This window comes from Natator depressus, chromosome 3 (assembly GCF_965152275.1).
Source record: "Natator depressus isolate rNatDep1 chromosome 3, rNatDep2.hap1, whole genome shotgun sequence".
Taxonomy (NCBI): domain Eukaryota; kingdom Metazoa; phylum Chordata; order Testudines; family Cheloniidae; genus Natator; species Natator depressus.
Window position 1 is genome coordinate 117,169,744 of NC_134236.1, and position 22,544 is coordinate 117,192,287.

General features: G+C 46.4%; 1 long non-coding RNA gene across 2 annotated transcripts in view; it reads right to left on the bottom strand.

Moving 5' to 3' along the window:
• Positions 1-22,544, bottom strand: part of LOC141985000 (uncharacterized) — a 160,815-nt gene that overhangs the window by 125,151 nt on the left and 13,120 nt on the right. For both annotated transcript variants that reach the window (XR_012638848.1, XR_012638847.1), the window contains exon 2: positions 15,091-15,178. This is a non-coding gene — a long non-coding RNA (uncharacterized LOC141985000). The remainder of the gene's footprint in view (positions 1-15,090; positions 15,179-22,544) is intronic.

A 22,544-nucleotide genomic window follows, 5' to 3' on the forward strand; every position in this document is an offset into this window, starting at 1 on the left:
AAGTGTAGGTGTGCCTGGAGGAGTAGGGGAAGGTTTCTGAAAAGAGCTATAGGCAGAGGATAGGGTAGAGTATGTGCTGATCAAGACGGTATGATCTAGCAGATAGAGCACTAGGCAAGGAGTTAGAAAACTTAGGCCATGTCTACACTAGAGAGCTTACAGCAGCATGGCCGTACCAATGCAGCTGCGCCACTGTTAGATCTCTCATGTAGCTATTTTATGCTGACGGGAGAGAGCTCTCCCATCAGCATAATTAAACCACCCCCCAGCAAGCAGCGATAGCTACATTGGCAAGAGAAGCTCTCCCACTGACATAGCGCTGTCCATACCGTTGCTTATGTCAGTGTAACTTATGTCGCTTAGGAGGGTGGTTTTTTTCACACCCCTGAGCAACATAAGTTATACCAACAAAAGTGATAGTGTAGACATAGCCTTAGGGCTTGTCTACAAAAACAATTAGTTTGTGGCCAGCTGGGGTGTGAATCTACCCTGCACTAGCCTGCCACAGACCAGCGGTCCATGTAGACTCCGCTGACACGCATTAACAGTTTGTTAATGCATCTTGATCTAGTTCTCTTTGAAACAACTAGATTAAAATGCATTAACAGTTTGTTAATGTACATCAGCAGAGTCCACATTGATAGCTGGTCTGCAGCACATTAGTATAGGGTAGATTCAGCCCCGGTGTGCCATGAACTAAATGTTCATGAAGACATACCTTGAGTGTGTATTCCCAGCTCTGCCATTCAACTGTTGTGTGACCCCAGGCAAATTACTTTGCTTTTCTGTTCCTCTGTTTCCTCTTTGGTGCAGTGGCTGTCTCTCACTGTGTGATTGTACAGGGCCTAGCACAAGGTGGCCCTGATTTTGGTGGAGTTTCATTGAAATACTGCAACAATAGCAGTAGTGTTAATCTCTGTTGGTGACACTTCTATGGTATCTCAACCACAAATGAAAGCTTCCCTCCCCGACCAGAACCCATAGGCGAGGGAATGCCATTGCTGTCTCAATGAGTTGCAATTTGCTGCTCTCTGCAATAGTGGTGGTAAATTGTGCACCCCACTCCCACTCAATCTGCCTCTAGAAATACCTAGCTTTGGATCTGAGAATGAGAGACCCTGACTGCTGTTGCATCTTCTGTATTATATACTTGTCTGAGCATTTGCTTAGATTTCTATTTTGTGCTTGTGCTTTGCTCATGAACTCTAGTTGATGGTACAATGCTCTGGAAGGGTGCTTGCACTAAGGGAGGTCTATCAAATGAAGTGACTGCCTAATTGAATGAGTTATTGGTAATAATAATGAGTCATTGGGTGGTTTTTTCAGCTCTCTCTCAAACCGGCTTCTCCAAACCAGAGAAAACCCTTATATATCAAAGACTGCAACCCTACTTCAAGATTTCCAACTGCACAAATTAGTCACTAACGCAGCAATAACACTTCAGGTTCCCCCCAGTCTGCCCTCCCACAATCAGCCACATCAAAGGGCAAACTTTTGTCTGCTGGTAGTGACCTGAGATCTCAAATCCCTTTTCTAATTATTGTGTCTAATTATTGTATTCTTCCTGACCTAAGAAGCATTGCAGGGGACTGGCAGACAGATTCTCAAGTCAAGCAGAATCTACAAGTTGGCTGCCAGCTGTTAGAATCACAGTGCCAGCTTTTTAGCCTTTGTTTCCTTTGCATTAGGATTGGTGATGACCTTTTAGGTTTTTGCAAATTTCAAGACTGAGAATTCTTAACCCGTATTAGGCATGTGTGAGTAAATTGTCTGAATAATGAATATCTCCACGTCAAACAGTGATGGTTTTCAATTAGCAAAAAAAATCCTTAACCTCTTCAAATTGGTTTTGATTAGTGCTACTGCACAACTTCACGTAGTATTGTAACCAAAGAGAATGCTTTTGCCAAGAGTAACTTGATGAAATGGTATATACACGTATGAAAAATTCTGCATATGATATGGAATAATAATGCTGTGCATTTCCACATCAACTGTCATCTGAGGAGCACAAAGCACTTTACAAATATTAATTAAACTACATAACATCCTTAGAAAGTAGATAAAGGATATACAGAGATCCCTAAACCACCATTTAAATGCAGCCACCTCTGGGGTGGAACAAGGCTACTGCTTGACAGCACACAACACCTTTAGTCCATGAAATGAAGAACAACGTATCCAGTTGAAACCATGTGTGAGTGTGTGGAATATAATTATCTGTTTTGTGGTAGCAATAGTTTGTAGAGGCCTCAAACAGGACACCAGAGTTAACAATCTTATTTTTACATATGAGACCATGGAATCATTAATGACCACAAGTGCTTATCAGAAAGGCTCCATCTCCAGCAGCAGTGCCCTCTAAAATTGGGGTATTGGATTGGCATGAACTCTGATGGAAGAGGGTCAGCTACTGAAACGCCTACACCACTTATTGCAGAGCCATCACTGCTTCTTGGAGGCGTCACGTCTAAATACTGATTCAGCTCAACTCCTGATCTTGTGTGATCTAACAGGATCACAGCCCAAGGTGGCATGGCTACAGATAATATAGTGTAGGGAAAGTGTTTCCTGCTATCATTATTATTTGTTTGTATTGTAGTAGTGCACAGAGGCCCCCAATCAAAGGATCACAGTCCTTTGTGCTAGGCACTGTACACATATAACAAAAAGATAATATCTGTCTAAAAATTTTACAATCTAAATACATAAGATTTAGAAGCGTCACTAGAAGCCTTCCCCAAGGTAAGAATAATGCATCTGATGCTGTTCTCACACACTGAAACTGCATTGCTTTCAACTGAGTTATTCTTTACTTACCCCAGCATAACTGAGCAGAATTAGGCCTTTCTGACTCAACCACATTAAATTCAGTCATGACAAAATGTGTTCCTTCATATTATATATGGTACATAAAGATGATGGCATCCGAGTACTGATTAATTACTGTTAGCCCAAGTCAGCTGCAAGTAGTAGCTTAGCAGAAGCAAGTATTCACTGGAGTAACACAGATGCTGCTAATCTCTCATTTCAATGATCACTCAGAGGCACTGAATTCATACAAAAAGAATTATAAAAAATAATCATGTGAATATGAGACCAGCCATGCTTTTTATCATTGCATCTCCTCCCCCTATATTCCCCATACTAGCTCTTTTACCCATCAGGCATAAATCCAGACACTTCATGACTCTCTTAACTCTCTCAAGCAAAGACAAGTATCATACTCATGCACCAGAGGCCATAAACCTCCAGCAATCCCAGCTCAAAGAAGACCTAGACTACAAACATTTCATAATGAGCCAGAGGGGGTGGAAAACAGAGAAGAAGCCACTTTGGTAATACCGGTAGTTTCCTTCACATTTGAAAGGATGATTTTTAAAAACAATTAAAATTTTTATCATTTCTAGGGTTAATATACAAAAATAATGATCTTCCCCTCCTTGAAACTTCAGTATTCTTTAGGGAGCAAGGAACCTAACTATTTCTAATGGCTGCTAGCACCCAGATTACTTGACCTGCTAAGCAATAATATTCAGCTCCTGCATGGCTCTTCATGTTTTCATAGTTGCTTACAAACATTAATTGATCAAACTTCACCATGCTTTGTGATACAGAGGTTATTAAAGCTAGTCACATTTTTTTTCATTTGAAAAGTTTCATTTGAAACTTTTTTCAACTAAATGACTTTTTGGAAACATTTAAAAATGTTCCAGTTTCTTTTTTGTTTTTGTTTTTTAAAAGGATTTTTGAAAGCAAAGGGGTTTGTTTCCCTTTCCCCTTTTTTTCTTAACCCCCTTGAAGGGTTAAAATCCATTGCTGATGTAATAACCTGGTATATGGATTTGTGTACAGGCCCAAAGTCCAGAATTTGGTCAAGAGGTCAGAGGCCTAGCAAATAGTGATAAGCTAAGAAAAAGCAGAATAACCAAAGATAACCTTGTTTTTGTTAAAATATGTCTGGTCAGCAAAACTCCAAATATTAGGGGCAATAATTGTGTCTTATTCAAAGTTGAAAATAGAATAAAGACGCCCTGTTTTGTTGTGTTAGTTTCTTCTGTAGGGAGATGTACTTCCCACACATCCAACCTTGAGTTTATAAAAGGTTGGAACATGTCAGTATAAGTTATGGCCTCCTCCCACCTCCCTTTCCCAGAAACCAATGCCTGCCTTAAAACACAAATAAGCAACTTAAAAAACAATCTTTATTGCCATATACTTTCACTGTTTCTTTGCTTTTACCCCTAAATATGTATCTATGAAACAATCAAAGGAGCTACTTCATTCCTATAAACCACAAATTAAATTCAACATATATTCTATTCTAATACCTTTATTAAAGTACTAATTAAATACTAAATGTTAATTTGTTACCATTAAAACAATGGGTGGAGACGTTATGTAACCTTTTGACCATTGGCTACTGTGGTATCATGTCTTGCAGCTAGACCTATCCGGGGGTGTGGGACTGCCTACCCCGTCACTTTCCCCGCCCATGGAAAATCCATTTATTCCATTGTAATTAATTAATTTTTTTTTAAAGTCCCACTTTGGCACTGAATAAAAAGGTGGGGAAGGAGATAAAAGGGGGAAAAAACAAAACAAAAAAATTGAAAAATTTCCAGCTTTTTTTCTTTGTTGAAAAATCTGAAAATGTTTTAAATTTTCCAGGAAAAATTTTGTAATAAGAAAAAAGTTTCACAAAAGATACTTACAGTTATTAATGAAGCCTAACAAGTATTATTATCCCCGTTACACAGGTGGGAAAACTAGAACATAGAGAGGTTAAATGACTTGCACAGGGTGAATTGCTACCATCTGCTTATAACACAAACCAGCCTTGTTTGCCCACCCCTGGAAACTCCCCCAAAACTATCAGCTGCTGGCAACAAAACCACCCCCAGGCTGGAATCCACAAGCTCTGCTCTTTCCCTCTGCAGGCTAGCAATTTGTACACCCCAGTCCTTAGGCCTCTAAGTGAGTCCTTGGGACAAAGCAAAGATAACAACCTGTGGCTAAATCTATGGAGATAGTTAGCCCCCAGGGTTCTGCTCTGGCACAGGTCCCTCCAACCTGTCAGTACACCCCACTTTGTTACACTCAAGTGCCAGTCCCTCGACTTCTGGACACCCATAATGCACACAGATTTGTTGCTTTCATGAAAGCCAGTTCACTAATTTTGCCTTAGTTTAACCTTAGCACATTTCACTTAGTCGTGTCTATAGTAAAAACAAAGACAAGTTTATTTGACAAAGCTTAAGACAAAGATTCAAATAGAAGCAAGTATAGGGATTAGAAACATGAAGAAAAAATGCAACAAGAAAAATATCAAATGCAATCTAGAGCCTATAATTATTAACAAGTCCCTTTCCTGCCTAATCAGGTTTTTTTCTCACCCAATAGTCAGTCTGAACAGCACTTGTCCAGTCAAGAGAGCTGGGATCCACTTTTCATGAGACTCTCATACTGGTTGAGTGTTACCTCTATAATAGATGCCATCTTGCACCCTTATTTTTTCTATTATACAGTTCCCGGCCTTTTGTCTTTTTTCATACCCAGGGCATTTGGTTAACTTCACTTCCTGCTGGTTCCCTATTCGAGATCTTTTTCCTGGGCTCTTTTGTGTTTTGGAAAGGTGCAAGTCTCCAACTTGTCAAGATTGTCAACATTTGGCTGGGCTGGGTCAAAAGATGCTAATTATTCTGACTTTTCCTTGAGTTAGCTCTGAGAACCACACTGCTCCAAGTGACCAGCTCAACTTTCAGCCGCTTTGGAATACAATAGCCTACATGTTACATAACTCTTAAAATATTTCATGTACATAAATCCTGCAATAGCCATGGTAACCAGCAAGTACTTAGCTATTGGCAGGGGCCATACATGTCCCCCTTTGGTGAAATATTGTGAAGATGATGAACCCAGGGGAAACATGGGCCATATCTAGGCAAGTCCCTGGGTATAGACTGTGTATCTCCCATCTGTGACCAACATGGGGTGCCTGGTTCACAGTTAGCATGAAGAGAATAATGCACATTAGTGCCCTAAATACCAGAGAAGAGTACACTCAGAATCGATGCACCCATTGATGTGCTGAATGAGCATCACAGATTTTTGAGTTCCATTGAAGTCCCTTGCCATATAGTGTAGGGAGAGATAGAGTACTTCATGTTCCTAAATTGTACACATTGTGCAAGGGCTCAAGTGCTTCTAGTGTTCAGTCCAATAGCTCCCACTAATGATTATGGACCAGACTACTCCTGGCTATAGTATGGGTGAGCTAAGGTGAGACATCCCTTGCACAAGGGCCAAGGAAAAGAGCATTGGGAAAACCACTCCTCCTAGAGCTCCTGAGGCGTGTCAGTAACCCAAAGATGGATACATAAGGATCAGGGCCATAATCTCTCTCTGTCGCTCTCTCTCACACACACAAACACCCTTCTTCAGCCCATGGAGCTAGCTGGACATAGAGACGGAAGCACAATTCCAAAGAAAACTACGTGCACCAAAGAAGGAAACAGGAGATCTATGTGCCTGTCCTTGGTGCAAGGTAAGGCACAGAGACACATTTCAATGAGTTTGAATAGAGGTTACTATGCAATCTTGAGTGTTCTATAATACAGCAGGAATGAGTACAAAAGGACAAGATCTGAAGGGAAAGTGATTTTTTCCTCATAAGATATAAAGCAAAGCTCAGGGGAGAGGTGGGCTGAGGTAAAATATGTCATATTATCTGTGAACACATAACTCTACAGGACGGAGGGAATGTGAAATAAAACGGCGGGGGGGGATACAATACTTTAGCAAATGGTAAATATAAACCTTGGGCCAGATTCAGCAGCACACGCCTGCTGTTTTGCATTTCTCTAATGATGCAAAAGCACCCATAAACCCAGTTTAGCTGGCAGGTTAAGATGGGTTTACAGCTATTTTGTATCAACTGGGATAGCACAAAGCAGCCAAAGCATAGCAACGAATCTAGGCATTTGTCTTTTAGTGTTGGATTTATTTTCCCAAATGTACCTGCTCGCTATTATAAAATTAATGAGGTAAGATGTAAGAGAGAAAAAGTAGGGGGGGAAAGCAAAAATGAAATATCTTTGTGACTGAGAATGTGGTTTGATCTTTAATTTTTAAATTTAAGATGTACTGAACTGTATTGTGTCCTCATAACCCATTTGATTGCACTTCAAACAAATGACACAAAATTTAGGTTTAATAGTCCTCACTAGTATCCAGACATATTGCTTTTGTTTTGATTGTATCTAGTCTATGCTAGCAGCAAGAGTAGTCCCTCCCACAAGGCCTGGCTTAAACTTCTTCCCTTGTGCTCACTAATAAGAGAGGCTTCTCCCCACTCCTCGCAGGGGTTAGGTCCTGGGTTCTTTATTTCAGCCTGGTGCCTCCACGCAAGGTGACTCCTCTCTGTGCCTGGGACACAAGAGGTGCTGTCCATTGGGAAAATAACTAATATCATCTCCCTATTCACCAGGAATATAACCCAGCATATAGATAACAAAACACAATACCCCACCAATTAAATGCTACACTCAGATTAGAACAATATAACACAGGGGACTTGACTGGAGACAGGAAACAAAGGCTCTAGGCAAAGAAAGGATTAAGATGAACTAAAATACTAGATCAACAATATAACAAATTCCCCTTCTCCCTACATTCCCCACTGCACATATACCCCCATTCCCTGCCTACCACCTTTACAGGCAGATGGGACACAGAGGATAAGTCCTGTGATGAGTGCTGCAGCACTGTGAATGTTGGGCAGCTTGACAAAAAGAAAGGGCTTCCCTTATTGTGTCTTAACCCCTGGGACCGGTTTCTCTCCTGGATCCCTTATCTGGAGTCATGTGGAGGTTTTGGCTGGCTCTAGGTAGTCAGTAGTGGATTGGTTCTCTGCCTCCCTGATTGCTAGTTTTTGAAGGGCTGGCACAACCTGACCACATACTAAATCCCACAATAATTCAAAGTCTCCTTTTGTATGAGGAATGGGAGTTGACAGTTGCTCCTCTCTCTGCTCCATAGATTCATAGATTCCAAGTCCAGAAGGGACCATTGTAATCATCTAGTCTGACCTCCTGCATAACACAGGCAAGAGAATTTTGCAAAAATAGTTCATAGAGCAGATATTGTAGAAAACCATCCAATCTTGATTTTAAAATTGCCAATAATGGAGAATCCACCATGACCCTTGTTAAAGTGTTCCAATGGTTAATTACTCTCACTGTTAAAAAATGTGTGTCTTATTTCCAGTCTAAATTTGTCTAGCTTCAATTAATTTTATTATACAATTTTCTGCTAGATTAAAGAGCTCATAATTAGATATTTGTTCCCCATGTAGACTACAACCAAGTCAACCATTAACCTGCTTTTTGTTATGCTGAATAAATTGAACTCTTTCATGTTTTCTAATCCTTTAATCATTCCTGTGGATTTTCTCTGAACTCTCTCCAATTTATCAACATCCTTCTTGAATTGTAGGCACAAGAACTGGGCACAGTATTCCAGCAGCAGTCTCACCAGTGCCAAACAGAGGTAAAATAATACTTTTACTCCTACTCTAGATTCCCGTTTATGCATCCCAGAATTGCATTAGCCCTTTTGGCCACAGCGTCCCAATGGGAGTTCATGTTCAGCTGATTATCCACCACAACCCCCAAATTTTTTCAGAGTCACTGTTTCCCAGGATAGAGTCCTCCATCCTATAAGTATGGACTGCTTCTTTGTTCTGAGATGTATACATTTATGCTAGCATATTAAAATGCATATTGTTTGCTTGTGCCCAGTTTACTAAGTGATACATATCATTCTGAATCAGTGACCTGTCCTCTTTATTATTTACCACTCCCCCAAATTTTTATGCTTTCTGCTAACTTTGTCAGTGATGATTTCATGTTTTCCTCCAGATCATTGACAAAAATGTTAAATAGCGTATGGCCAAGAACCCTTGAGGTTCAGAGAGGTGACCAGTTCCTCTTTATTTGTTAAGATAAAGTCTTCCCCTGGGATGGCTGCAATGCTTTTTGAGTTAGGAAATTGTTGTCTATAATGTTTAGAAATACCAATGATGTTTTAGTATTCCAAACTCAAACAACCTGAAACTGAAATCTGAATGAGTCCCTTTGTCTCTGAGACAGCCTGAATTCGCCCATCCCCACCCCCTTAGACTGAGCAGCCCTCACTTCTCATTGGCCTAGCAAATTGCCTATATAAATCACTCCATCCAGTGCTCCCCGCTGGCTTTGGTAGGCCTTTCCAGTCTATTCTGTCCTCACCCAAGATCCTAAGCAGTCTGGGAGATGGTATGTGGAGGCTATGGAGCCACTGTTGCTGTAGTCCAGAGGGCAGCATCTCGGAGGCTAAGTTCAGTGTTCCGGGAGCTAGAAAATTCCTGTCTACACTCCAAGCACTACAGTGACACAGCTGCACCAATACCACTTTAGTGTAGACACTAGCTACAGCAACAGAAGGGGGGTTTCCATTGCTGTAGTAAATCCACCCCCTTGAGATGCAGTAGCTATCCTTCCATCAACCAAGCTGCAATTACAAGGGGTGGGGAGTGGCTAGGTTGACTTAACTACATTGCATAGGATGCAACATTTTCCACAGCTTTGATCAAGGTCGCAAGGCCTATCTCACTTTCAGGCATAGACCAGGTCTCCAGAGGCAGTTACAGAAGTATGAAATGAGAGTCTTCAGAAAATTCCCTCTGGAAGGCATATTTAAACAGTAGACCACTCCTTGTGTTTTATTTTGTCTTTAACATCTTCTCCTCCCTCCATCGTCTGGCCTCCCTCTGTAAAATGCAAGCAAAATGGACAAGCACAGAAAATCGGAAGTCTTCCAAATTCATTTGGTCAAAAGCAAGGCACATTGCCTGCAGTAAGGACTCTCGGTCTCTCTCTCTCTCTTGCACACACTCTACAATGAGACACTGAGGTTGCATTCTCAGTATTTATTTTAATGGCAGGCAAATCAAGTAGAAAACAGTGATTACAGTCAAGAGATGGCCAAGTCCAATAAAGAACCTTCTCTTGTACTAATTGACCTAAATATTCATCTACTAGACTAAAGGAAATTCAACTTGACAACACAGATCACTCTGGAATGATGAGAAACAAGTCCATGTAATGCATATGCTTAATTGCACCCACTTGTCCTTATTATTGCTACCTGCTACAGCTATTACTATGGATCACTGCTTTTTCAGTCTATTAGAACTTCTGAAATTATTCCCATAAACTAACACAGGTCCTGATAAATGCGGTGAACTGTACTTCATTTACATCTGTACCAGATGATTGGAAGATAGCTAATGTAAACCCAAATTTTAAAAAAAGTCTCCAGAGGTGATCTTGGCAATTACAGATTTGCTTGGTACTAAAGTTAGATTTGCCAATTAGTTGAAACTGTAGTAAAGAACAGAATTATGACACATATGTTAACATAATATTTTGGGAATGAGCCAACACAGTTCTTGTAAAGGGAAATCATTCCTCACCAATCTATTAGAATTCTTTGAAGGTGTCAACAAGCACGTGGACAAGGGTGATCAAATTAATATATAGTGTACTTGTCCTTTCAGAAAGCCTTTAACGAGGTCCCTCACCAAAGGCTCTTAAGCAAAGAGAAGGTCCTCTCATGGTTCAGTAACTAGTCAAAAGACAGGAAGCAAAGGTTAGTAATAAATGGTCAGTTTTCACAGTGAAGAGAGGTAAATATCAGGATACCCCCAAGGATCTGTACTGGGACCTGTGCTGTTCAACATATTCATAAATGATCTGGAAAAGTGTAAACAGTGAGGTGTCAAATTTTGCAGATGATACAAAATTATTCAAGATAGTTACAAAGGGATCTCACAAAACTGGGTGACTCGGCAAGAAAATGGGAGATGAAATTCAGTGTTGATAAATGCAAAGTTATGCACATTAGAAAACATAATCCCAACTATACATACAAAATGATAGGGTCCAAACTAGCTGTTACCACTCACGAAAGGTCTTGGAGTCATCATGCATAGTTTTCTGAAAACATTCACTCAAAGTGCAGAGGCAGTCAAAAAACTAGCAATGTTAGAAAATATCATAGTGCCACTATATAATACCATGGTACTCCCATCCCTTGAATAGTGAATGCAGTTCTGGTGGCCCCATCTCAAAAAACATATATTAGAACTAGAAAAAGTACAAAGAAGGGCAACAAAAATTATTAGGGGTATGAAACCGCTTCCATATAAGGAGAGATAAAAAGACTGGGACTGTTCAGCTTAGAAAAGGACTAACTAAGGGTATGTCAACACTACCCACCGGATCGGTGGGCAGCAATCGACCCCCGAGCGCTCACTCATCGACTCCTGTACTCCAGCACCGCAAGCAGAGTCGACGGGGGAGCGTAGTGAAGACACCGCAGTAAGTAGGTCTAAGTATATCGACTTCAGCTACGTTATTCACGTAGCTGAAGTTGCGTAACTTAGATCGATCCCCTGCCCCAGTGTAGACCACGGCTTAGTGAGGGATATTATAGAGATCTGTAAAATCATGAATGGTGATTGTGAATGGAGAAAGTGAATAAATAAGTATTAGAGGGGTAGCCGTGTTAGTCTGGATCTGTAAAAGCGGCAAAGAGTCCTGTGGCACCCTATAGACTAACAGACGTATTGAAGCATAAGCTTTCGTGGGTGCATACCCACTTCGTCGGATGCACGCATAAATAAGTGTTATTTACCCCTTCATATAAGACAAGAACCATGGGTCACCCACTGAAATTAACAGACATCAGGAATAAAAGAAACACAAGGAAGTATTCCTTCACACAACACACAGTCAACCTCATTGCCAAGGGATGCCAAAAGAATAACTGGGTTCAAAAAAGAATGAGATAAATTCATGGAGCATAGGTCCATCAATGGCTGTTAGCCAAGATGGTCAGAAATGCAACCCCATGCTCTGGGTGTCCCTAAATCTCTGACTGCCAGAAGCTGGGACTGGACACCAGGGGATGGATCAGTCAATAATTGTCGTGTTCTGTTCATTCCCTCTGAACCATCTGGCACTGATCACTGTTGGACAACAGGATACTGCACTAGATGGACCATTGATCAGACCCAGTATGACCATTCTTATGCATATGGAAGAAGGGTGAGTTAAAATTACAAAGGGAGACATACTGAATTCTTTTACGGGGACATCAGTCTATAGGTCCCTAACTGAACTTCCTGGGAGTGTAATTTAGCTCTGCCTTGAAGAGAGAAGCGTATGTTAATTGCATTGCTTCTAAATCCCCATTTCAGACTTTTTATTGATTGAATTCTGACTATAGCTGGATAAATAATGAAAATGTGTTCATAAAAGATTCCTTGATGAAATCCTGCCAACCTTCTCAATGAATATTAACAAGCTCAGGGGTTGACCCAGTGACCTGGGATCAATCCTGACACATGTAAGATAATGCAAAGCAATAATAGCAACAGGACTTAAATTATGCCTCTTTCTCTGACAGAAAAAACAAACTATCTTCTAAGAGATTTCTAAAACTACAACCCTTCTATGCTGTATACATTAAATAGAGGTCAATAATATTGAAGACTACTTATAGATAATAATAAGGTAATTAGTGTTTATTAAATCTTTCAGCTTTACACTGGGTTGGGCATAGTGAGAGTTATGGCACTCAAGGGAGCACAAAAGCTACTGACAGCGTTTGCTTCTGCAAAAGGAACAAGAAGCACTGATCGTGCTCTACCATGCCTTTCTAAAGCGCAATCCTTCCCAGGACTCCCCGCTGGGACAATGCAGTTCTACATTTCTCCCAGCAAGGCGCTTGTGACGCTTCCTGGGCATACCCAGGATTGTGAGGCGTCTCACTATCAACCACCTGCCCTTAACATGAGGAAGCCTTGTCTGTGCCTGCTATGGGTCAGTTCTCCAGCACCACCAGCCTCTGACAATGCTAGCACTGTCCTCCAGGCCACAGCCCTCACTCTCTCTTTACAAGTCAACAATAGGGACACTCCAACCCTTGAGCACTCTGAGTATCCCCATGTCTTCCCACTTATGACCAGCAATATGGCTCTTCTCAAATCTACAAACCAGGCCAGGCCTGCCTTCCTTCCCAGTGCTCAAGCAGGCCACAGACCTCTTACAATCCCTGGTGCAAGTCAGGCTCCTTGTTCTACGCAGGAGAAGCCTGCCTGCTCTCCTTCACTGACAGTCCTCAATTGCTTGGCATTCCTCCTCTTAAGTTGGACACCCACAGCCTAAGTGTAGTGTGATGGGGCAAACTGAGCCAAGGGCTGCTTTTTAACCCCTTCCTATCTGGTGCAGGATTTGTCTACCCTGTCACAGGTGACGAATTTAAAGTTCCTATATCCAGGCACATAAAATATTTCTTTAAAAAAAACCTTTTGATTAAAAATGCATCATGCTTGTTCTGAGTCTAGATGAAGATTTTGGGGCGAAAGTCTGAAAAAATTCTGTTTGGCCATTTCTGTATCATGGACAAATACGTATTTTTCAGCATTTCCTCTGCACTCTTACAATTCAGAATGGCTTGTTTTTCTAAACTGAAAACTTTGCTCGAGTGTAATCATCCGAGCAATTCGAAAAAAATTGATCTAGGTACATTGAGATTATGAACTGTAACTCTCCAGGCCCACACTATCCTTAACTTTCAAAGGCATGCCAAAGTGCAGTCTTCCAGATAAATGTACACATCTATGTTTGTATTGCTGCACATTTATTTCCAGGCATCAACATTTCCTTCAGTGTTTGATCATTTCATCAATTCATACAAAATGTAAAATATATGCCATGAACATATGAGACTTGGCTTTCACACAGAACACCCTATGGATCAAATGCTGCTTTTTCCAGAAATTATGCTCTGACTTGGGCCAGACGGGCAGAGACAAACACTGCAGGAGAGACACTGAGGACACTGGCACTGTCCAAGGTGACTTATTCCTTGAAATAACTCAAGGACCCTTTTAAAGGTCATCCTAACTCATTCCTGCAAGAAATGCCTTAGGTGCCTAAGCCATCTAACTGCAGGGAGTTCCCATTCATGGATCGCTAAACAGACATAGGCACCTGCCTGCAGCCTGGATTTACGCACTGGTATCTGAGCGGGGGCAGAGCTTATGGCCCCACACTCTGGTTGGCATCTCCCAGTGGCTAAGTTAGATGACTTCCCCACCTAGCATGCTGGCTTTTGTGGGTAGCATTCTTGGGCACCTATCTCTCCCCATTCAACATAGAGGGAGCTTAGGTGCCTAACTCAGCTTTGTGTATCTGGATTTTCTAGGTGCTGTGACATTCAACACTGCAATGCCTAAGTACCTTTGTGTATCCCACCCCCTCTGCCTCAGTTCCGCATCCTATGACTAGTGTTATGCTGGAGATCACATCAGAATGGTCCCTTCTGATCTTATAATCTATTAAATCAATTAACCTATTTATTTCTAAATTCTTAGGAATATTTATTCTGTACATTTGGGGTGGATACACTATATTATTTGTACATAATAAAGAGATACGGGGCCCTCATTGTTCACCCCCTTTGACTTTATATAGTTATTTACACCTGTGTATTTTGTTCTGGTAGCATTTTACACTCACTTTAAACAGGTGTAAATTACAATGTGCAAAGCATTGGAGATTCCAACACACCAGGTGAAACCCTAGTCCATTTGAGTAGTGGGGCCAGGAGTTCACCTACTATTCCTGTTTTAAGTGGAAATATCACAAGTACCCCCAAAATCTGAGGGGTTCGGAATGACATTGTCCATAGAGGCGATGCCTCTACCTCCTGTGTGTGCCAGCTAGCCCTTCTCACCTGACTCAGCAACTTTGCAAGTGTATACTCAGCAGAACTTTGATTATCCTGCCCTCAATTATCCTAAATCCCCTGTTATCAAAAAGAGGGTCACATGCATTAATCATATTAAAAATCCACTTAATTAACTGAAACCTTGATTATTCAGATTTATTCAGTGTCTCCCATGCCGCTTAAGTAATGAAGTTTGTACTGCGTTTGTAAAATGCTATGTTTAACCAGTGTTCTTTTTCTTTCACTTACCTCTGAAATTTTGCTTAATGAGGCTTGTTCTTAATGGGACTAATCCCTGGGGCTTCTTGACAGTCCTCAGTGCAGTCAAGGTTTTCACCTGTCAAAAGGTCAATTTCATTTAACGTGCTATTTTTTCTGTGTTATGTAACAGAGATTATTATGTACCACCACCTTTATCTAGGCATCATTTTAAAATGTCAAAGGTCTTCCTAATGACCAGTCTGATGAGTCATTGAGCTTCATTAAAATCAAAGACCAAAACAGGCAACAGGTGGTTGTGATAATTAAGGAGTGAGAAGGGATGTGAACAGGTTCTCCTAGTTGCATTAGCTTCTGCCCTACACCTTATTCTGAGAAGAGGGCTAGGCAATGGCACATCAGACAGATTAATGACCACCTGGCTCCAGTCCTGACTTAAGCTGTCAGATGGCTTTGATGAGGGCTGAGGGAGCAAAAGGAGGGGCTGCTCCACTGCATGCATGCTACAAGATCCATTGCATTGAGAGTGGCTTAGTTTCAAGGCCTTCTCATCTACTCATTCCGCATGCCAGAAAGTCCCTCTTCTCATGAGGGAGAATGAGGCATCAACTCTGAAAGGAAAAAAACTCAAAGTTGTTGCTATACTTTTCCCCCTCCTGTAGATTTTCACACTGAAGAGGAATGTTCCTATTCTAAAGCACCATTTAAAAATATTATTCTAACTGGCTATGCCCAATCCACACAGACCATGGGGCTTTTGAAAATAATCACCTGGGTGTAGAAAAGTGCATGCTGATAATCACCAGTTTGCACACAGAGCAGGTTCTTTGACCTTTCCCCTCCATTTCCCTTACAACTCCAATACCCCCTGATGATACGTCACTTTCGAAAAAGGAAGAATAATCCCCCTTATCCAGATTTATATATCTCAAATAATTATTTTCCAACTGCGAAGTCCTATAGCTTCTCTTCCCCTCCTCCTCCCACTGCCAATGAACCGAGGTACTTCATCAGAATTTGCTGCCCCCTCCTATGGTAACCACTTTAACCTCCACTAGGAATGCAAATAGAGCACCTGCATGGGACACATTGTTCTTGGTATGGAGTGAAAATAACTCCCAACCCCCAAAATGGATGCTACTCAGCCATCTTGCCTTTCCTGGATGTACAGTGACTAGTCTTTGGAGCCTTACACCAGGGGCACCATTTCAGATTTTGGGGGCAACTTTAACCGTGATTCCAGGGGCTACTTAGGCACCTGAAAACTGTAGGGTTGTTATTTTTTAAATAATAACTTAGAAATTAGCTCATAGGAGCACTGTATCTAATTCCTATATAAAAAAAACAGAGTTAAATAAATATTAGACCCACTCAGCTCTAATACTAACATGTTCTCACATCTTGTGACAAGTCACTTAAGGAATGCTGGTTAGGTTTAAAATTTTAATGTATTGTGACAAAGTTCCTCCTCTGCCTTGGTGGGTCCTGCGCTTATTGGCGAATTTGCTCGCTTCAGAGGTTCACAGCGGCCCTCAGTTTGGCCACTTTCGTGGCTCAAATCTGCCGTTCACTCAGTTCGCCTCATCACTAGCCAGCATGGGGAAAAGGAAGAAGAACAATCCCCGCAGTCTCTGCTGATCCACCTAGTGGATCGGGGAACAGGCCGGAGACCTTCCCCTCTGGTGGAACCCACAGTCCAGGTCAACTCCTCCAGTATCAAGTAGGGAGCTGGGGGGATGGAGGGAACCCGGGCCCGCCCTCTACTCCAGGTTCCAGCCCAGGGTCCTGTGGATTTCAGCTGTCTATAGTGTTTTGTGTAACACCTGTGTGACAGCTACAACTCCCTGGACTACTTCCCTATGGCCTCCTCCCAACACCTTCTTTATCTCACCACAGGACCTTCCTCCTGATGTCTGATAATGCTTGTACTTCTTAGTCTTCCAGTAGTATGCCTTCTCACTCTCAGCTTCTTGCACCTCTTGCTCTCAGCTCCTTGCACACACACCACAAACTGAAGTGAGCTCCTTTTTAAACCCAGGTGCCCTGATTAGCCTGCCTGTCTTAATTGATTCTGGCAGCTTCTTGGTTGGCTGCAGGTGTTCTAATCAGCCTGTCTGCCTTAATTGTTTCCAGAAAGTTCCTGATTGTTCTGGAACCTTCCCTGTTAGGAGACGGAATCGTTTTTTCGCTCGCTCCTGAGCTATCTGCTTTCCTTTCTTTCCTGAAGCCCCCTGGCCCAGATTTTTCACACTTTTCCTTTTGCTTAGTTTCCCCCCCCGCGTTTGGGCCGGACGCTTTGTTTTTTTGGTTTCGTTTTCTCCCGCTTTTCTGAGCTGCGTCAGTGTGCTGGCCGGTTGCCAGCACCCCCCCCCAGACGCCTGCTTTTGGACTTTGCTTTTTGCTTAATTGAAACCCCCAGAAGAGGGGGGGAGGACTGCCGACCCGCTGTCCAGAGAGGGGAGTGGACGCCCCCAGACCCAGCCGTTTTGTTTTTTGCCTGGACTTTTTTCTTATCACTACAACATTCCTAGCTGCCGAGAGCCTTGGGACAGAGCCAACAGCTGCAACAGATGCCAGAGGCCGGAGAACTCGCCCGAGCAGTTATAAATCATCGTGGAGAGAAGCCGTAAGACTGAGGGATTTCCTTTGAATTATACCCTCGGGGGGGGGAGTTGACTGCGTTCCAGCTGCGTCTGTGGCGGCACAGGGGTGTAGCAGGGAGCTACCCCCAGATCCACCGGTGCCCCCAACCCCCCCACCACTACTACGACTATCACGGCCCCCGCTGCCTCGTCCCTGCTGGCGATCTGCCATCTGCCTTCGGATCCAGCTGTTTGCTTTGGACTTTGCCTTTCGGACCGGACATAACAACCAACCAAACGAGACTCTTTGGACAATTGTGGTGGGTCGTCCTCCCTCCAACCCCCACCCCCCGGATTGTTTATCCCATAGTTTACCCCTACTACCGGACCCCGATTTTTCCCCCCCCCCCTTCTTCCGGTGTCTCCCTGTCTCTCCCTGCTTACAATGGCAGAGATGGAGAGACGCAAGGCCCCTCCAATGAAATTGGTTGTCCCTTCCCCATCTACCCCCCTGCCCACCCCTCAAGATTTTCCCACCGCCTCCATTGTTAGAACCCCTGCCCCCGCCCCCGCTGGGGCCTCGGCAGTGGGAGGCACCGGGGCAATTACTACTGCTGCTTTGGTTTTTGCCCCATTAGATTCTAGGAACCCCCCCCCAGTTCGACGGAAGGGTCGGGGCGGGCCGAAAGGAAAGGGCCCCGCTAAAGCCGCTGGGCCCTCCATGGCAGAGGCCGCCCCCACTACTGTGGCCTCATCATCGATCGTGGCACCCCTCCCAGCTGCTCCCTCCACCAGCTCTGCGACCGTCCCTCCCCCGGCCCCCAGGACGTATGCCCGGGCGGCGGCAGGCTTCCCCTCGCCTGCCGCCTCCTCATCTCGCCCACCCACTACCTCCGCTACCATCACTAGCGCCCGGGGCCCTCTTCCCGCCCTGACCAGGAAGCACGGTGTCCGTTGCCTCCTGGTGCCCGCCTCGCCCCACGTGGAAGCATACGTGCAGGCGTTGGCGAAGGTGGTAGGACCCATGGCCATTGTGGCGGCCTCCAAGATGTATGGGAAGGTCGTTTTCTTTCTGGCTTCGGAGACTGCCGCCCAGGAGGCGGTGGAGAAGGGCCTAGTGGTAGGAGGGGTGTTTATCCCCCTAGAACCGCTAGAAGATCTGGGCGTTCGCCTCGTCCTCACCTCCGTTCCTCCCTTTTTACCTAATGTTGCCCTGTTACCCGCTCTTTCTGCCCTGGGAAAACTTGTTTCTGCTATTAGCCCTCTCCCGTTAGGCTGCAAGGACCCCGCCCTCCGTCACGTCCTCTCGTTCCGCCGGCAAGTGCAGATTTCACTGCCGGCGGGGGTGCGTGACGGAGAGGCGCTTGAGGGGTCCTTCCTAGTTTCCTACCAGGGAGCCCGCTATAGGGTCTTTTATTCCACCGGAGAGGCCCGGTGCTACCTCTGCCGCTCGGCGGGGCATGTCCGTAGGGACTGCCCTTTGGCCCGGGGGAGAGGGGCACCTGAGACCCCCGAGACCCGGCAGGATATCGGCCCTGTCGTTGCCGACACCCCTGGTCACCCGGCACCTGAAACCACCCCTCCTCCCACCCGATCCAACGCTGCCCCCGTCCGGGCCCAAGAGGTATCTTTCCAACAACGCCCGGGCGACCACGGGAGTCCCGCTCTTGCTGCAACCACCTCGGCAGAGCCTCTGGAGGAGAGTGTGGCACAGCTATTACCGGGTGCAGGAGAGGGCTCGCCCCAAGGAGAACCCCCCGCCCCTCCTGCTGCCTCACCGCTATCCCCCCGAACCCCTGAACCTTTGCCTCCGCGCCCCGCTCCGCCCCCTGCTACTCAACCCCCAGATGATGCTATGGAGGGCTGGACTGTAGTCCAGGGGAAGCGAGGCAAGCGGAGGGCTCGAGCCCCGCTGCATCCATCTGACGCGGAAGCCCCCCGGAAGACCAGGAAGGGAGGTACTGACCTTGAGCCTCCCGCTTCGGCCACGAGTGAGATCCATTCGCTGGTGTCGGGAGGTGAAGATAGACTGGCATTGGAGGGAGGACTCCCCCCTCCGCGAGGGACCCTCCCCTCCGAAGCCCCGGAGGAAGCCCCTTCTAATCGGATACCACCTGAACTCCCTACGAACCCCGACGTGACCGTTGAGGCGGGCCCTAGCGGAGAGGCCCCCAGGGTAGTAGGAGTCGGCCTCTCCTCTGTGTATGCAGAGATTGAGGCCCTAGATTTGACCCCGGTCACCCAGGGAGGGGATGATTTACTGCCGGCCAGCCTCGTTTTAGGTAACCTTACCCCAGGCCCCCTTTCCCCATGTTCTCTCCCCCTGACTGCCTTTCCGGGTGAGCACCCCACGGAAAGTGGTTTACCACCTGATGCCATGGCTGCCACGACCACCCCGAAGCCAGCATCTAGCATTGCTCGGAGCCCCCTCCCTTGCCCCTTAACCCCCGACCCTGCTCAGGAGGCATCTTCTTTTTGCTGCTCGCCTCCTGAAGCCCAGGGCCTTACCTCTGCCCCTGTCCCCACCCCTGTCCCGGTTCAATTTCCCTCCTCCTGCAAGGCTACTGCCGCCCCTGGGGTTATTTCTTTTCCGCCTTTTGCAGACCCCCCCCAGGGAGCAGTCTTTACGTTTTCTAGTTGCGACTCATTAGGAGTTGCGCTTTTCCCCCTGCCATCCCCTTCCACTCCAAGGCACGAGATGGATTTACTAACCCCAGCCTGTCAGACGCCCCGTCGGCGGTCCGCACCCTGCCTACCCGCCTTAGCGGACCTCGAGGCTGTATTAAGAACCCCATCGGGGAGTACCCCGGAAACCGTAACCCCATCCCCCCATGAGCTGCGGCATGCACTACGGCAGTTCTTAGAGCACACCCGTGGTGCCCGCAATAGGGCACAGCTGGCTCTCCAGCGATGGGGGGACTTCGATCAACTTGTTCAGGCCGCAAGGGCCCTTATGAAGGAGGGCAGAGGGCAAGGGAGGCACGGTGCTGCGGCCTACGAGCGGGCCCGCGGCTTCCGGAAAGAGCTACTTACTTATGGGATGGGACACGGGTTGCTACGCGACCCGCCGGGGGCCATGAGCACCCCCACCAATGAGAACTCCCCACCCCCCCGGCCCTCCGCATGACACCTCTCATTATTGTAACCCTGAATACCAGGGGCTGTAGGATGGCTCTCCGCAGGTCCCAGGTGCTCTCCTACCTTCGGGAGGGGGGGTACTCTGTGGTTTTCCTGCAGGAGACCCACACGGACCCAACCGCCGAGGATAGGTGGCGGCTGGAGTGGGGGGACGGGGTGTACTTCAGCCATTGCACGACCTGGCAAGCTGGAGTGGCGACCCTGTTCTCCCCCGCCCTGCGGCCCGAGGTGCTAGGGGTCACTGAGGTCGTACCGGGCCACTTGTTGCACCTCCGAGTTCGTCTGGAGGGGCTCGTGGTCAATCTTGTTAATATCTATGCCCCGCAAGTGAGTTCACAGCGGCCACAATTCTACCAGCAGGTGTCCGATTTTCTCGGCACCCTAGACTCGCACGAGTGCCTGATCCTGGGAGGGGACTTTAACACTACCCTCGAGGAGCGGGACCGCTCGGGGGCCGAGCCGAGCCCGGCCGCCGCGACCATTCTCCGAGACATAGTCGATTATCACTCCCTAGTAGACGTCTGGCGTGACCATCACCCAGATGACACTTCCACGTTTACCTTTGTCCGGGTGGAGGCCCATCGGTCACACCGCTCTCGGTTAGACCGTATTTACCTATCCCGTTTCCATCTTTCACAGGCCCACTCCTCCACCGTGCGGCCGGCCCCTTTTTCCGACCATCATTTAGTTACCGTCACGGTCTCCCTCCGTGCGGAGGGACCGGGGCCGGCCTACTGGCACTTTAATAACAGCCTGCTGGAGGACGAGAGCTTTGTGATGTCCTTCCGGGAGTTTTGGCTGGCCTGGCGGGAGCAGTGGCGTGCCTTTCCCTCGGTGCGGCGCTGGTGGGATCTAGGGAAGGTGCGCGCCAAGCTCTTCTGCCGCAACTACACTCGGGGCGCCAGCCGACGGAGAAATGCGGCGATAGAGCAGTTGGAACGGGAGGTCTTAGAGCTGGAGAGGCGCCTGGCCGCCAGCCCCGGCGACCCGTCCCTCTGCGGAGCGTGCCGGGAGAAGCGGGAGGAACTTCGAGCCCTCGAGGACCACCGGGCCCGAGGTGCCTTTGTCCGGTCCCGCATCCGCCTCCTTCGGGAGATGGATCGCGGCTCCCGCTTCTTCTATGCCTTGGAGAAAACGAGGGGGGCCAAAAAACACGTCACCTGCCTTCTAGCGGAAGACGGCACCCCCCTCACGGATCCGGAGGAGATGTGTGGGAGGGCCCGTGACTTCTACGCAAGCCTTTTCTCCCCGGATCCGACCGATCCTGGCGCTCGCGGGGTGCTCTGGGAGGAACTCCCCACGGTCAGCGTGGGCGACCGAGACCGGCTAGAGCTGCCTCTCACCCTGGCCGAGTTCTCGGAAGCCCTCCGCCGCATGCCCACCAATAAATCTCCGGGCATGGACGGGCTGACCGTGGAGTTTTACCGCGCGTTCTGGGACATCCTCGGCCCAGACCTAGTCACTGTCTGGGCTGAGTCTTTGCAGGGCGGGGTCCTCCCTCTGTCGTGCAGGCGAGCGGTGCTTGCCTTGCTGCCGAAGAAGGGGGACCTCCGCGACTTACGAAATTGGCGTCCCCTCTCACTCCTTAGCACGGATTACAAAATCGTAGCGAAAGCAATTTCGCTGCGGCTAGGGTCCGTGATGGCGGACGTGATCCACCCAGACCAGACCTATACTGTCCCGGGTCGCAGCATTTTTGACAACCTCTTTCTAGTCCGAGACCTTTTGGAACTCGGGCGGAGAGACGGTCTGTCGTTCGCCCTC